Raw genomic sequence first — 16,507 nt, forward strand, 5'->3', positions numbered from 1 at the left:
ACCATGGCTGCTGAGCCTGCGCGTCCGGAGCCTGTGCTCCGCAATGGGAGAGGCCGCAACAGTGAGAGGCCCAGGTACCGCAAAAAAAAAGAAAACATAAATATAGGAATAAAAAAAACTTGAACATCTTCATGACACAGGAAATCCAAATGGTCAATAAACCAAATGATCAACAAAAAATCAAAATGTACTTATTACTAATTAGAGTATTTAACATCACAAGGACATATTATACTCATCAGAATGGCGAAAATTTTTAAGTGACAGCATCAAGTGTCGATAAGGTAAAGGAAAGGGAGCTCATACACTGCTGATGGGAGTAAAAACTGGTACGATCAATTCCAAAAAGAGTGTGGCATCACCTAGAATAAAGCTGAAGATACGCAAGACACAGATTCCAGTCCTTAAGACACCTCATGCTCACGTGCCAGGATACGTGCATGGACGAAAAAGTTCACAGCAGCATTAACTGTGATAGCCCCAAAGTGGAAATGAGCCACATGTCCGCCAACTGACTGAATGAATGAACGTTGTATCTTCTTGCAGTGGAATACTATACGGTAAACTACATGCAACGGTTGGCTTGAATCTCACAATCATGCTTTTGAGTGACAAATGACAAAACAATGCAAGCCATGATTCCATTTATATGAATTTCAAAGACGGCCAACCCAAAGCACACTGTGTAGGCCGCATGCACAGGAGCTAACCAGAGGAGGGCAGGGATGCCTGATAAGGAGCTCGGATGGGGAGGGGCTCAGAGAAGTCTGGCAGTGTTTTTCGCCTTGACCTGGGTGTTGGTTACACATGTCTGCTTTACAATTATTTGCAAACAACACACATAGGCTCTTCCCACTTTTCGGTACGCACACGGTATTTCAAGATAAGTACAATTTAAAAAAATGAGGATGACTGAACTTGAAGTTTGGGTTGATTTGCCAAATGGCAATTCACATGTTCCATCAACTAGACAGCCCTAAGAAATACTGCCCCGTAACGCCCCAAAGCGCCTCTGAATTCTGCGGCTTCCACTGTCTCAGTGATTCACAAGTGTTGCCCAGGATGTGCAGCCCACTCGCAGCCCGGGTGCCTGACGGATTGTGCATCAGAAACTTTCGTTGTCATTTTCTTCTTGAAAACCCATTAGGATTCCCTGGTGCTTCCTAATTACACCCAGAGGAAACATGTGAACAAGAGCTGTGCTAGTTTCTGAAGGTGCTTTAGGACAGAAAGACAGCAGAGTAGCTTTGATTCTGACATATTTTGGTTTCTCTCAAAAACTGGGAAAATGTTTTGACTTCTGAGAGGATTTTCCTATCCTTAACCAGAAAGTGCAGATCTCTCTCTGCATTTGACACTGTCTTCATTCTGTGAGCTTCCGTGAGAATGTTAAAATTAGGCCCTTAACTAAGAATGCAGACACGACTCTCTTGTAAGCGCTGGCTCATCACAGTCACGTGAAGGCTCTCCAGCACAGGGCTGGGCCTGTACTGGAAACTGCGATCCACCTCTTAGCTTTGCTCTTGCCGGGCTTCTGTCCAGCAGCAAGGCTTCTGCACAGCACGGGGCCTGCTTTCCGCTGCACTCAGTTAACCCTGAAGAAGAGGTCTGCCCGTTGCCCACACGGCCTTTCCTGGCAGCTCAGAGGCCAGCTGCCGGCGTGGGGAGGGGGCCGGCCAGGGCTCACAGGCCACACGGCCATGCCCCACTCTGGCGGCCCCAGGGGCAAAGGCACCGTGTCTCTACCTCAGAGGAGACGTCCAGACCTGAGGACGGTAAGAATGGAAAAGGCGAGTTATGTCTGAAAGTTAGCTTTACTTTTGTATGTTCTGAGTTTGCGACCGTTATCCAAATGAAGTGGGGGTGATGTGGATCCCCAGAGCCATGAGGACACGAAAGGCCAGAGCACCCGGAGGCCTCCCTGCCCCTGTCACCCCCATGAGGCCCTCAGCTCCAGGCAGAAAGCAGGCCCCGCCTTCCCTTCGAGCTGCTCAGATCCACGAACAAACGTGGGAAAGCTGCCACCAGGGCTGGCACTGGGACACAGCCAGCCCGGCTGCGCTCCCCCGTCACAGCCCACGAGCAGGGCTGCCAGCCTCCTGCCCCGGCGGCTCCAGGGCCCGGCCCTCGGCACCCTTGTCTGTATCCAATGAGGGCCAACCTCATCTCTTCATGGGCTCACTCGCCCAGTAAGGGCTTTTTTTTTAATCTTCCGGTTCTAGACGAATAAGTGGTACAGAGAATCCAACACTTCCTGCTAAGAATGATGATCACAAAACGGACAGCCAGCCAGTTGCTATTTAACGGTGGCGTGACAGGGCTGTGGCACACCGATGTTTGGACCAGGCCCTTCTCTGTCACTGCTACATTTGACTAAGGTCATTTCAGGCAAAAATACTGACATTAGTCAGGGTACCTAGAACATGTTTCTCTGCGCCAAACTCCAGCAACCCGACCTCGCAAGTGTCTTGCAAAATATGGATTCTGTGTGGCAGTGCTATGTAAGTACAGTGATTTAAAAACACATGCAAAGTCACTGCTCATTTTAATAAAGAACGCAAACATAAAAAGAAAAACTGGGAATTAATTAACTTTGTCAGAAAATATACACATCTAAATAACAACGGCAACACTTCTAAAGCACAAACCACGTTCCGGGAAGTGCTCTGGGCACGCTGTGTGCAGGCAGTCATCCTTCTGTTCTGAATTCAGTGGCTCTTCTGAAGGCAGATCTTCACCCTCGGGGACCGCCCTGAGTATGACAGCCGGAGGAGTCTACCTCAACTACAACAGGCCCAGTGAGACAGCCTGGTAATGCCATTTGGGGAAAGAGGTGAGGTATGATTACCAAGCACTGAAACTTTGGATGTCCTTGTGCTGGTAAACTGTGTCCTGAATGTACTTTCAAAAGGCATCCGGCACATTCTTTGCAGAGACAGGCTCCCTGGAATCTGAGTTCAGCCCCATGAGAGGCAGTGTCTGAGGGAAACTGTCATGCAGGTGAATTTTAGGCTGATATTTCAAACTTACTACTTTATGGTCTAATCTATACGTCAGATATACAACTTCTGAAATACAGAGTCAAGACTTAACAAAAGTTCTTTTAAACTATACTTTATACTATAGAAAGACTGGGGAGGTGTGCAGAACGATTATGATGCAAACAGTGTTAGAGAAAAGAATTTTGAAAAACAAGTACTTGGTGCACCCAGACAACGGAATATTCTTCAGCACTAAAGAAAGAAATGAGCTAGCAAGCCGTGACAAGACATGAGGCGGCTTACGTGCACTTTACCAAGTGGAAGAAGCCGACCTGAAGGCTACGTGCTGTATGATTCCAACTCTGTGACAGGCTGGAAAAGGCAGAAGTATGGAGACAGGAGAAGATCAGTGGTTGCCGGGGTCAGGGGAGGGGCAATGCAGAGGTGGAGCGCAGAGGAGTTTTAGGACAGTGAAAATACTCTGTGTGATACTACAATGATGGATACGTGTCATTACGTATTTGTCCAAACCCACAGAATGTACAACATCAAAAGTGGACCCTTAAACTATGGACTCTGGGTAATAATTATGTGTCAACATAGGTTCAACTTCTGTTAAAAAAACAGAAGTGCCCCTCTGCTGGGGGTTACTGATGAGGGAGGCTCTGCACGTGTGAGGGCTGTGGGAAAATGGGAAGTCCCCGTACTGTCCTCCCAACTTTGTTGTAAGCCTAAAACTGCTCTTAAAAAATAAAGTCGTCAAAAGTTTTTAAAAGCAAACCAGAAGTAATATAACAATAAACAGATGTTTCATATAGTTTCTTTTAGTTTCAAAATTCAAAATACTTAGGCTAGCAAACTCACAACTGCCACGGAAGACTATTAACGCGAAATCATTTAAGCGAGTTATTTCTAACGTGGTTTCCCAGCGACGTTCTTTCCCTAAAGTTTCGCTCATCAGACAGCATTTGTCAAATCAATCAGCCACAGGAGCGGATCCTTAAGAACAAAAATTAATGGCAACAAATGTTCGCGAAAGCTTTGTTTCTGGTTTGAAATTAATTTTATATGGCGGCACTTAAAACACTGATAGTAACGGCTGAGAAGTAAAATTAAGAAAACACGGTGTCACCTCAAAGCCAGGTGGCTGAAGTGGCAGCCAGGGAGTCGAAGGGAGCAGCTTCCGAGGACCCTGTCTCACTACTTCCGGTGTGAGGGCGCCTTGCCCCGTCCCCACCCAGGCTGAGTGGGAGCAAGGGTGACACAGTTCACGCCAGGCACCTCACCTTGGAAAAGGACAGACTCCCATTTTCTACCTTACGTGACAATAAACCTCAAGCAATTGTGCTTTTCATGCAAGTAAACAGGACAGAGCAGGACCGGACGCGTTCTGACGTCCGAGAGGCAGGGGGACAGCTGAGCGAGGCAGGCTTGGCAAGACCGACACGGAGCCCAGGCGAGTGCGCAGGCCTGAGGTCAGCGGGCAGGTGCGCACACCACGCACTCTGGTCTCTCCGTGTGCGCAGGAGACGCGCACGGCTCGGCAGCCTTCACGTGCAAACGTTTCAGTGTGCTGACAACAGTTTTCATTTCTAGCCGCTGTGATCTTAGGGATGTAAGAAAACGAGCAGCACACAACTAAGAGCTAAGTAGACACCATCTGAAGGAGTACAGCCTGAAGTATTTTAGTCTCATTTTAAAAGAGCTGGGACTATTTGCCAAAACACCTGAACAAGGAAACAGAGTCCACTTTTGTGAGAGCCTCATGCAAGATATGACATCCCACTCCTCCAACTTTCGGCTTCGAGCCCTGGGGAACCAGTTGCTAGGATACCGTAGAAGCTACATAAAACAGGTCTTCTTCCCTCTTTCATTCTGAACACGTTTGTTTATTTATTTATATAGTCAAATCCATCAGGTTTGTGCTCTTTGACTCTTTTTAAAAAAATTTTTGGCTGTGTTGGGTCTTCGTTGCTGTGCGCTGGCTTTCTCTAGTTGTGGCGATCGGGGGCTACTCTTTGTTGTGGTGCGCGGGCTTCTCATTGTGGTGGCTTCTCTTGTTGCAGAGCACGGGGTCCAGGCGCTCAGGCTTCAGTAGTTGTGGCACACGGGCTCTAGAGCTCAGGCTCAGTAGCTGTGGTGCACGGGCTTAGTTGCTCCGTGGCATGTGGGATCTTCCCGGACCAGGGCTCGAACCCGTGTCCCCTGCATTGGCAGGCGGATTCTTAACCACTGCGCCACCAGGGAAGCCCCTGAACGGGTCAATTTAGATGACGCCTTGGCCTGCATCTGTGTGAGCGTGTGTGGGGTGCAGGGTGGCAGTGTGTTACGCTCTCCTCGGCCTGGGAGTGGCACCTGAGCATCGTCCACCCATAGCCCCTCACTGACTTGCTTCACACAGGGTCCCAGGGAGGCCTCCGCTAACCTGCGAAGTCGTGTGCGCACTTGTTTGCTTTGGACAGGGAGAAAGATATGGTTTGCACATCTTCAATCACACTAGGTGAGGGGTAAGAGAATCAATGAGAGGCTTTAAAAAACCAAATTAAATCACTGGGAAGGGAAACCCAAAGTTTACCTTTTGAAAGCCAAACAGCATTAAGAGGTTTTCTAGTTTTAATTAATGTCAGCTCAACAACTGAACAAATGATCACTGAAGGTTCACCAGCTGTTTAATGCTGGGGACACAGAAGTCAATAGAAGACAGTCCTTCCCCTCCGGAGGAGGAAAGACTGATTTCAGCAGAAAGATTTCTGCTTTGAACATTAGGATGGGCACAGTAAGATATTAAAAGCAGAAACGTATCATTTTGTGCATACCGCATAAGTACGTCTCCGGCGTGGAAACTCACTGACGCCGTTTATAAACAACATCGAGCTTAGCCAGCTGAGCCATTCTGAGATGTTCAAGGCATCTCCCTGAACGCCTCCCGCTGGTGGCTGCTTGGCAGGCAGTCGCAAGCCGGACTCCTCATGAACAAAGAGTATAGAATGGAACGCGTCTCCATGTTTATACTATAATTCCTGCACTCCCCAAGATGCGGCACTGTAGTCCAGAGTTTCCAAAATGCACAGGAGAACAGTAAAGATTCATTCCGTGGTACCCTGCAAGAGAGACACCTGCTTAACACAGGTCCTACATATATGTATTATTTAGGAGCCTTCCCTCATATAATAGCTATTTAAGATACTGCAGAAAAAAATATGCTTTGGGACACACTGTGGTAACACACAGCGTCCAATGTGGGGTGTGCAATATGATACAGATCCCGCCTAGGATCGACTTTTTTAGAGGGAAAGAGTTACGTATCCAGGTGTTTCCATGTGCTATGTTCACAGAGTGGCAGGGGTAACACAACGGATCCGCAGAAGATCAAGACGAGGGACTCAGGCTCAGTTCAGGGGGACTGTGGGAAAATTCCAGGAGAAGACATACATGCTCAAGCCTTAGAAGAGGAAGGAGTTGGCCGTGGCAGAGGTACCTGTTTTCCAAGGCGGCTACCACCTCAGGGCTTAGGTATCTACCTCGATTATTACCTGAGGCCAAAGCAGAGGAGTGGGTACCACGTGCTAGACGCAACAGGACTGATTAACTCAAGACTGCATCCAACCCATCTGAATGCCCACGTGTCCCCCAAGAAAGGGAGACTGGAAGAAACACTGTGAGGGAGTGAAGGAAGCACCCGCAAGGACGTCTAGACACTTGAACTAGACGATCCTGGGCTCGCACCTTGGTCCTGCCACTCACGAGCTGGGAGAGCCCGGACCAGCTGCAGTCAGGGAACCAACTCTCTGAGCTTTACTTCTCTCATCTGTAAAATAATAGTTCCCAACAAAGAGGCTTTTGTTAAAAAAAAAAAATTGTGCGAGATAATGTATGTAAAGGGTATAGCATAGGGCTTGGCACCTAGAAATAACTCAATGATTTTAAGAATTTTAATGTGAGGAGCAACAGAACGCACACGTCCTAAGTGTATATCCTGATGGGTTTTCTCACACATACACATCACATGACCCCACCCAGATCAAGATGCAGAATGTGCCCAGCACCCTGGAGGGCCTCCAAGTACCCCTTCCCTATCAACAGCCGCCCTCCTACCCCTCAAGGTAACCACCATTCTGACTGCAGTCGCCACAGATTAATTCTGCCCGTTCTTAAACTTCGCGTAAATGGAATCCTACAGTGTATACTCTTTTTGAATCTGGCTTCTTTAGCTGAAAACTACGTTAGTGAAGTTAATCCATTTGTCCCACAGAGCAGTTCATTCTTTACTGCTGTGTATTGTTCCACGGAATGAACATTCCACAACTTCTGTTCTACTGATGACTACTTCGGATGTTTCCACTTCGGGGCTATTATAAATAATGTGACTAGGAAGGCTCCTGCACACGTCTTCTGATAGATACGTGTATGCATTTCTCCTGGGGGTACAGCTAGGGGCGCAACTGCTGGCTCACAGGGCTGGTGGACGCCTAGTGTTAGCAGACACCGACAGTTTTCCAAGGGCATTTTTCCAGTTGCCGTCTCCACCATCAGTTTACTAAGGTTCAGGTTGCTGCACATCCTTGCCGTCACTGGGTGCTGTCAGTCCTCTTATGAGCCATTCTGGTGGGCTCCTTACTGTGGGTTCAATTTGCACTTCCCTGATGAATGATGATGTTGAGCTCTTTTCATACATTTACTGGCCATCTATCTGGATTTCCTCTTTTGTGAAATGCCATGGCTCTTTTGTCCATTCTTAAAAACTGAATTACCTTTTCTTTGTTGTTTTGCAGGAGTCCTTTATTTATTATGGGTATGAGTCCTTTGTCAGATATATACAATGCAAAAACCTTTTCAAAGTCTTTCTCTTATAGTTAGCGCTTTTCGGTTATAATTTTGATGCCTTGTTTATGAAATCTTTGCCTCTTCTAAGACAATAACCGTATTCTCTTATGATTCCTTCTAGAAGCTCTTGTGTTTTCCCTTTCACATTAAGGTCTATGATTCATCTTGAATTAATGTTCATGAATGGGAAGAGGTAGGGGTGGTAGGCTTTTTCCCCCCTACGGATATTAAATCGGTCTAGCACCATTTATGGAAAAAGACCAAAAAAAAAAAACCCAAAAAACCCCCCAAAAGACCATCCTTTTCTGCTCAGCTACAGGGGCGCCTTTGTTGTGCATGTGTTACTCTGTTTGAGGACTCTCTCTTCTGTCCTGTGATATTATTATCATTATTATTTCAGTTCTACCACTGACCCAGTGCAATCACAGATGAAAATATACCTTTCTCCTAGCATTAACAGCTGTAACAGGATATTTGTACAAGAACATCTACTTGTTGAGAAACTATAGGCTGAGCACTTTGCACACATGATGACATTTCACATTCACCATAACCCTGCGGGGATAGGTCCCATTTTAGATAAATAAGCTAAAACTCACAACAGAGGTTTAAGTGAAGTGTTTAGAGGTTAAGAAGGGGCAGAATCTGCATCTGTCTAGCCCTAGAACTGATGGTCTTGCCACTATGCCATACTTCCCGAACACGAGATCACTGGGGAAATGCTGTTTGGTTATTATTCCTATAAACGGTTACATTTCTGTATACAAGTAAAACTTACAAATGAGGGCTTTCAATAAAAAAAGAAAAAAGGAAACAGAAAGGAAGGAAGAAAAAGAAAGAACAGAAAAAAACCCCAACCCTGTTTAGACTCTCATCCTATCCCTGTCCCCTCCCCCTCCAATAAAAACAATATAAAAAAAAAACCACATCAAGGACAACTGATCAAAACATAGATCAAAAGAGAATCAAGGGAAAACATTTCAAATAAAGCTCAGCTGTTTCTATTTGGAAACAACAACAATAAAAAATCCCACTTGCCACAATAAATGACAAATAAGAAATGGACCCTGTGGTGGCGGAGCTGGAATTTTCCGATGGCATCTGCTACTGTGTCATTACTGCGGGTCTCCGCAAGGGAGCCGGCGAGTGAACAGCTGGTCTTGTGTCCCTGACGCAGCAGCCGTCGCGGAGCGCCGTCCTTTGGGGTTAAGCACCCCTTTGAGATGTTGTCTTTTCCCTGGAACTAGAAACCCCAGTCGGTCTCTAGAAGCCACCTCCAAGAGATGGGACAGTAAGCCTCCTAGCCCTGTTCTCAGCCTGGGAGCGCTTTCAGCCACCTTGAAATTCCTAATCCCCAAGTAAAGAGGAAGTCTTTCATAGGGTCCAAACCACAGACTGCCCACGGGGAACAAGGACTACTACCCTAAGGTAACACAAGCCCTCATCCCCACCCACCCCGTGGAGGACGCGTGAGTACACGGACGCAGCCAGTCCATGTGGGGTGATCAGAGAACGGAGGTATTTTCGTTAACTGACGTTTACTATCTCTGCACTGATTCCTAGCCTAGGCATATCCGAAATATCTGTTGCTTTTTAACACAAAATACTGAAATTAAAGTTCAATGAAAGCTTGACTGGTGTGAGTTATTAGAAGGGGTTAAACCAAACCAAGCTGAAATAGTATCACTGCCAAACCACGCTTATTCAATTCACAAGAGAATCATCAAACCCGTGGGAGAAATTTCTCCTGTGCTTTGAACCACCCCTCACCCACCAAACACACACACACACACACACACACACACACACACCCCTTCCTCAAGCTGCTGCTTTTTCATGCATTTGTTCACTGTTTTACTCTGTCACCTACCCATCTAAGAAATATTTATTGGACATTTACTATGCACCTGACAGCAACATATTATACTTAGGTGAAAAACAGAAAAAATGGCCCCTACCACATGGGCCTTGGTCTCGAGGGTAATTAAGACATAAATGCACAAATATTCATCCAATTACAGACTGTGATAAGCTGAAGGAACAGAGCAGGTTCTAGCAGGGGTCAACCGGCAAGGCTTCCCTGAGGAAGAGACGAGGAAGGTGGACATGGAGACGAGGAGGACTGAGCCAGGGGAGAGAGTCCAGGCTGAGAGATGAGCGTAACGACTGCCTTGAGGTGAGAAATTAGATAGATCTGAGACACAAAAAATGAAGAGTCTCTGGGGAATGCTAAAAAAGGGAGACCGGGAGGAGCTTCAAGATGGCGGAAGAGTGAGACGCGGAGATCACCTTCCTCCCCACAGATACACCAGAAATACATCTACACGTGGAACAACTCCTACAGAACACCTACTGAGCGCTGGCAGAAGACTTCAGACTTCCCAAAAGGCAAGAAAGTCCCCACGTACCTGGGTAGGGCAAAAGAAAAAATAAAAAAGGAAGAGCGGTCTGGAGGTAAATGAAAAGGCAGGTAGGCAAGACCACACAGGACCTCTCAGGACATGCTGGAGCCTGTGGATTTATTCTCAGGACAATGGGCAGGCTTGGAGGTTTCGTAAATGGGCATGTTTATGAGGGATGGTGTGGGGCAGGGAGAGTCAAGAGGCAGAGAGGAATGACCCTATTTTGGTTGTAAAAGACTGCACCGAATGGATGGGGATAAATATCACCGCAACACAACAAAACCAGAAACTGAAAGATGACTTAGGAAGCTACTGCTGACATCCAGGCCAGGGGTGAGGAGAGTATGGACTGGATGGTAGCAATGGAGATGAAGGGAAATGGGTGGATTTGGGACGTATTCTGGAGGGAGAATCAACAAGACTTGGTGACACTTTAGTGGCCGGAGAGTACAAAACAGCATCATGAGTGACTCCCAGGTTTCTGACCTGAGCGCCTAGATGGATGGAGATATTCCCACATTTATTGAAAAAGACAGGGGAGAATTTTGCAGAGATATTAATAGCTTAACTTTGGACATCCTAGGTTTGGGGTGTCAGTAAGATATGCAAGCAAAATGTTAAGCAGGGTGTCAGAGACATACGCCTGAGACTCAGAAGAGAGGTCTGTCTAGAGGTTACACCTGGTAGACAAAGGTGAACACATGATGTTTAAAGCCTTCAGAATACCCAGAATACAACTTCATCTCCCATCTCCACGGCTACCAGCCTGGCCCAGGCCACTGTCATCTCCTGCCTGCATGATGCCAACAGCCTCCCTACAGGATTCCCTGTCATTCCACGGGCCCAGAATAGTGTCTGGGACATGAAAGGTGTTCAATAAACATTGAATGAATAAACGAATAAAGGAATAAATGGGTGAGATTCTTTAGGGAGAAAATGTAGAGTGAGAAGAGAGAGCCTGAGCTCTGGAATGTCCAGAACTCCAACGTTTAAAAGTCATGTAGAAGAGGGAGAAACAACAGAGAATAAGGAGGAGGAGCCAGGAAGACGTGAAAAAAAAAACAAGAGGAGGCACCATCATGGAAGAAAAAAGTGTTATGTTGAGGAAGTGATGAGATCTGTTGAACTGAGTGTTAATATGATGAGAACTGCAAAGCATCCACTGACTCTGACAATTCAGAGGTGACTGGTGACAACAGGCAAATGATGAAGCTTATGAACACATTCATCTGTCTATATTCTCCTTTGAAATTATTCCCTTTCTCAATAAATGTGGGAATATCTCCATCCATCTAGTTGCTCAGGTCAGAAACCGGGGAGTCACCTGTGATGCTGTTTCTTTTTTATTCTCCCACCTCTGAAGTGTCACCAAGTCTTGTTGATTCTCCTTCTAGATTATGTCCCAAATCCATCCAACAAAAAGGGTAAAGTGGAGACACTCTGGCATGGAGGACACCAGATGCAGAGGGTGCAGATACCATGCTGGAAGTACTAGACTGAAGTCAAAGTATACATATTGAAACAATGAGATCCTGTAGCTATCACAACAAAATGCTGGAATCAGGCATACATTTTCAAACAAACTCATATGGTTCCTCACCCATGAACCCACTTTAAAGGAAATTCTGAAAGAAGGACTTCAGGCCGAAGGAAAATGATCCCAGGCGGACAGACAAAGCTATAAGAAGGGGTGAAAGGCAGGAAAGCAGTACAAATGTGGATAGATCTAAATGAACACTGACGTTACAGAACTACGATAATAACATCTTACAGAGTTGTAAAAATAGAATAAAAATATGTAACAACAACAGCATATAAATTGGGGGGTGTTGAGTGGTCCTGTATTATCTGGGAAGGGGGCAAAGGTCTGAAAAACATTAGATTTTCCTCAGTCTAGGAAGCATGTTGTAATTTCCCAGGGCACTATTAACAGAATAGAAAAAAAGAATTAAAAACTTTTAAACCAGAAAAAGATAAACATTAAACAATATAAAACAATCAATCCAAAAGAAAGAGAGAAAAATAAAATAAAATAGAAAGCAAACCAGAGTAGCTTAAATACAAACACATCAGTAATTACAGAAAATATAAATGGGCTAAATGCAATAGCTAAAAGGCAAAGAAACTAGATTAAGAAAAAATCAACTATGCTGTTTACAACAAACACCTCTGACACAGAAAGACTGAAAATAAAAGGACTGTAAAGGTTATACCATGTAAATACCAACCAAAAGTGAGATAAAGTAGCTGTATTAGTAACAGGCAAAAAGCATTTTTAGAGATACAGAGGGTCACTTTACAGTGACAACAGGGATATTTTTCAAGACCTATTATACACCTTAGTCTAATAATGTTGTCTCAAAATATATAAAGAAAAATGTTATATAACTAAAAGGAGAAATTTAGAGAAATCTATAATCGTAGGCTGGTATTTTAAAACATTTCTCTCCACAACCAATAAACCAAAGTAGACAAAAATATCACTAAAAATGTAAAAACTTGACAAACTTGACCTAAAAAAACTGTACTCCACTACTAGAGAATAGATGTGATTTTCAAGCACACACACAACAGTTGCAGAAACTGACCATACACTGGGTCATCAAGCAAGTCTTAATAAATTTCATAGGACAAAGAACATCAATATGTGCTCTTTGATCATAATGAATTTATGTTAGAAATCAATCTCCAAAAGATAATTCTTATTTGTTCAGAATTTAAGAAATGCATTTCTAAATAATCCATGGGTCAAAAAAAAACATAATAGAAATTAGAAAACACTTGAAATGCATGATAACCAAAATAATACATACTAAAATCCATGCAAAGAAGCTATAAAAATACAGAGAGGAATAAAAGCTGAAAAGTAATAATCCTAAATAAATGGACAGATATACCATGTTCATGGGTTAGAAGACTCAGATGTCAATTCTCATTACACTGATTTTAGCCAAAGCAACCTCAATGAGTAATTCAACATGTGGGGATTTTACACTGTTTTTGTTGGTGGTGATTTCATGTGTGTACATGTGTGTAAGCACATGTGTGCACACAAACACACAAGTGTGAATGTATAGAATGTGACTAGCTGGTTTAAAATTTTTTATGGGCAAATACAAATGACCAAAAATAGCCATAATACTCTTAAAAAAGAAGAAACAAGTTGGAAGGACTCACTCGACATATCAAGATACTTTAGAAAGTGACAGTACTTAACACCATAGTACTGGTACAGGGATAGAACACAGAGATCAATGGAAAATAAAGAGAGTCCAGACCCACACACATATGGACACCTGACTTATGATACAACTGGCACTACAGTAGACAATGTGTTTTCTTTCAATAACTGGGATGGGATAATTGCGTGTCCATATGGAAAAACATAGAAATAGACCCCTAACTCACACCATACAAAAAAATCAACTCCAAGTGAATTAAATATAGACCTAAATATAAAAGGTATCAATGCTCTGTGGTGACCTAAATGGGAAAGAAATCCAAAAAAGAGGGGATATATGTATACGCTGATTCACTTTGCTGTACAGTAGAAACTAACACGACATTGTAAAGCAACTATACTCCAATAAAATTTTTAAAAATAAATAAATATAAAAGATAAAAATATGAAGTATTCAGAAAATAATATAGATTATCATCATGACCTGAGGGTATGAAAATATTTCTTTAACAAGATACATACCTAAAAAACTAACCATAAAGAAAAAGTGATAAATTTGACTAAAAGTTAAGAACTTCGGTTAATTAAAAAAAAAAAAAGCTATAAAGGGAATGATAAGATAGTCATAGAACAAGGGAAAGGAAATATTAGCAACACATGTAGCTGATAAAGAACTTCTATCTAGAATATATAAAGATCTATTACAAACAAATTATAAAAAGATAACCCAATGAAAAAAAGGTTTTGATCAAGCACATTTTACACACACACACACACACACACACACACGCACACACACACGCACACACACACACGCAATCCAAATGGTAAATAAACATTTTAGAAGATGCTCAGCCTCACCAGTCATGCAGGCAACAGAGCAAATGGGATCTTAACTATAGCGGGAGCATGAGGGAGGGAGGAGAGGAGGTGGTATACAAGAGCCAAATCCTAGTGTCCTAACAAAGTAAACAGGTAACATCAAGATGTGATATATCAAGAAACAGCAGTGAAGCATATTACTTAGTTACAGAAAAGCAACTACTAGAAGAAAGACCTGAGAGAGTGAATTGCAAAGTGTGGAGGGTGGAGCCAGAGAACTCACTCCCCCATTCTACACCTTCTGGCATTAAAAAAAAAAAATACAGATTTATTATTTTGATGAATAAAAAATATAGGAAAGAAAAAAAACATATGAATGGGGGTGGGGGAGTGAGTGAGAGGTAAGGAGGCAAGGTCAGGGAAATTAAATAATTGTTGGGAAAACCTGCCTGAGAGCAGGAGCTGAGAAACAGTGTGGAGGAGGAACATGGGGCGGATTTACTCTGTGATCTGTATTATGGCCCTATTTGCTCTGGCTGCTAGGGAGGCCAGGTTTTAATTTATGGCTCACATCTAAAAATTGAATCCCGAGGCTATAATACTTCTTCATTTCTGACCATTCAACCATCATTCTCCCTTTGCTCTCATATTTTGGTATGTGTCTCATATCTTGTTAAGTGTATTTTGTACGTCTTGAAAATCTAGTAGGTTTATAAACAAAAGTCCAAGGAGTTACTAGATGTACATAACACGAAACATGTAACATTTTGCCTCTTCTTGACAATTTAAAGGAGATTCTGGAAGCGTGCAATGCTTCATTAATTATCATTTAAAAAAAACATTTATCTATGTAGATTGTCCATCTATATTTTTTCAATTTATAATTCTGAGTAATTTCTCCACTACGTGAATATGTTACTGTGCTTTCTCTGTACGTGTTCTGTTCCCTCCCAGGGACTTACAAGGAGGCAGTTTAGGAAAGCAGCTAAGAATCAGGTACACACCAAGTTTAAATTCTGGGTCTGACCTTCAGGACAAGTCACTAAGGCTCTCTCAGTTTATCTTCTCACTTACAAATAGGGCGGATAAGGATAACAGTATCTGCTTCACAGTGTTGTCAGTAACTGCTTCACAGTGTTGTAATGTATGTAAATCCACAGTAAGGACTCAATAAACGTTGCCTGAAAGAAGTGAATGAATGAATGAATGAATATCCGGCAAGGAGGATGCCGACATAAAAGACTCTGCAAGCATGAGCCACATGCAGCGTATCTGCAGAACTATGATGTGCTGTGTGCAACAGCCTTTTAATTTTTTGGTCTTTGCTAAAGGCCAAAGATTAGCAATAAAAACCTTTTCTCACTAGAAGGTCAATTCAGGGAATATAAAAGTAAAACTGGGTGAATTTCTTTGTTCGCAATAAATCATCTTTTTCATCAGGAAATGCAACACCTGCAGTTACACCTGAATGTTCTTTTACTGCTTTCCTGTGACAGAAAGCTTTCTTCTTTTTCCTTTCCTTTTTTGGGGCTAAAATATTTCAAAACTCTCTAATGAGCACAGCCTGTGGTGCCTGATCACAATGCAATGCAGTGAACCGACTCTGTTTTACCTTGAACAAAAAAGTCTTCTGAGGCTGTTTATTTGTCTTTCCCTGACTGAGCTTATAAGCTATCATGCTCTTTAAAATAGGAGATTTTCTTCTATTGCTAATCAGACAAATGACAGTATCTTTAGCACAAATAATAAGCATTTCTCAATCTACTTACTTTGAAACACATGATTTTCATCAGCTCCTTTTCTCTTCTTGACAGAAACCACAGTGAGCATTTTAAAAATAGAATTCCCCTCCTCCTCGGTCTCCCACAGGGTTACAGTCTCAAAGTCCTTGCGATGGCCTTATTCACCCCTGCCCCCCACCTGCAACAGGCACAAGGCCACACAGTAGCCAGGGCAAGGGACTGGGCTGAGTTGGATTCTCACCAGGGAAGGTCTTGAAGTTAATCAGATTATCTCTCAAACTTAGCAGGCTGTACCCAGTCCCTGGCTCATCACTGTACTAGATCAGTTTCTGACAGGGCAAGACCTTGGCTGGTGGAGTGGGGGAGAAGAAGCAAGTTCCCTGCAGAACACCTTCCAGAAGGGTGGTCAAGCCAGGTAAGGGCAAGAGCCAGAGCCCCCAGCATCACTAACAGAGGGTCGCAAGACCGTACCCAACCAAAACCAGAATCCGGAGCCCCTGAAACGTTTCTCCCCATTCCTGAGGTCTCAGAGGCCTCCAAACTAGTGTTAAAATG

The 16,507-nt window shown here is 43.6% G+C and overlaps 1 protein-coding gene across 2 annotated transcripts in view; it reads right to left on the reverse strand.

The window, feature by feature from the left end:
- Positions 1–16,507, reverse strand: part of ATXN10 (ataxin 10) — a 151,258-nt gene that overhangs the window by 12,682 nt on the left and 122,069 nt on the right. The window lies entirely within an intron of this gene.

The sequence above is a fragment of the Stenella coeruleoalba genome (assembly GCF_951394435.1).
Source record: "Stenella coeruleoalba genome assembly, chromosome: 11".
NCBI lineage: Eukaryota > Metazoa > Chordata > Mammalia > Artiodactyla > Delphinidae > Stenella > Stenella coeruleoalba.